We start from the raw sequence: 926 nt of genomic DNA on the forward strand, positions 1-926 counted from the left end.
TGTGGCTGGTTAGAGATTCATGTAACCTCGCTACCACTACTCGCGCGGAGCGAAGCATCCACTGTTGCAATTTTGGGAATGATTATTCGCAGAATTTCGCGGTTGGGACTTTCGGGTCCCACTCGATTTCTGTCGCAACGTGCGATGCTTTCACTCCACTACCCACTACTCCCATCTAACTAAATGACTGAATGATAGCAGATAACAGGTCGTCCGCAGTGTTGAGTATTTTGTAGAATTGAGTAGAGGGAGTGGACCAATGAGCGAGCAAAGTTGAATCAATAATCTTTCTGTATCCTTTGCGGAGTGAGCAAACCTGCTCCTGCTCCTCATACCCGACTAGAGCCTAATGCTGCTGTAAGCCACTTGCCAGGATTGAACTGACGACCTTCTGCTTACGAAGCAGACGCTCTACCACTAAGCTAAAGTGACGCACAGATTAAGTATATGAATCAATAATTTCCCTGTCCCGTTCACAGAATGGGCCATCCTGCTCCTGGTTCTCGTACCAGACCAGAAATTTATGGTGCTATAAGCCACTTGCCAGGATTGAACTGACGACCTTCTGCTTACAAAGCAGACGCTCTGCCACTAAGCTCAAGTGGCACACAAAATAAGTGCATAAATCAATAATCTTCCTGTATCCTTTGCGGAGTGAGCAAACCTGCTCCTCATACCCGACTAGAGCCTAATGCTGCTGTAAGCCACTTGCCAGGATTGAACTGACGACCTTCTGCTTACGAAGCAGACGCTCTACCACTAAGCTAAAGTGGCACACACAGTGACTATATGAATCAATAATTTTCCTGTCCCCTTCACAGAATGGGCCATCCTGCTCCTGCTTCTCGTACAGACAGAAATTTATGGTGCTATAAGCCACTTGTCAGATGGACTGACGACCTTCTGCTCACAGAGCCGACGCTCTG

At 47.4% G+C, this 926-nt stretch overlaps 3 non-coding genes across 3 annotated transcripts; all 3 read right to left on the bottom strand.

Moving 5' to 3' along the window:
- Window positions 1–360: 360 nt before the first annotated feature.
- Pmar_PMAR014735 lies at window positions 361–432 on the bottom strand. Its single transcript has one exon. It is a non-coding gene; the product is annotated as a tRNA-Thr (tRNA).
- Window positions 433–534: 102 nt separating this feature from the next.
- Window positions 535–606, bottom strand: Pmar_PMAR014736. Its single transcript has one exon. It is a non-coding gene; the product is annotated as a tRNA-Thr (tRNA).
- Window positions 607–702: 96 nt separating this feature from the next.
- Pmar_PMAR014737 lies at window positions 703–774 on the bottom strand. The gene has a single exon. It is a non-coding gene; the product is annotated as a tRNA-Thr (tRNA).
- Between the last annotated feature and the right edge of the window lie 152 nt (window positions 775–926).

This window comes from Perkinsus marinus (assembly GCF_000006405.1).
Source record: "Perkinsus marinus ATCC 50983 genomic scaffold scf_1104296948246, whole genome shotgun sequence".
Lineage (NCBI taxonomy): Eukaryota > Perkinsozoa > Perkinsida > Perkinsidae > Perkinsus > Perkinsus marinus.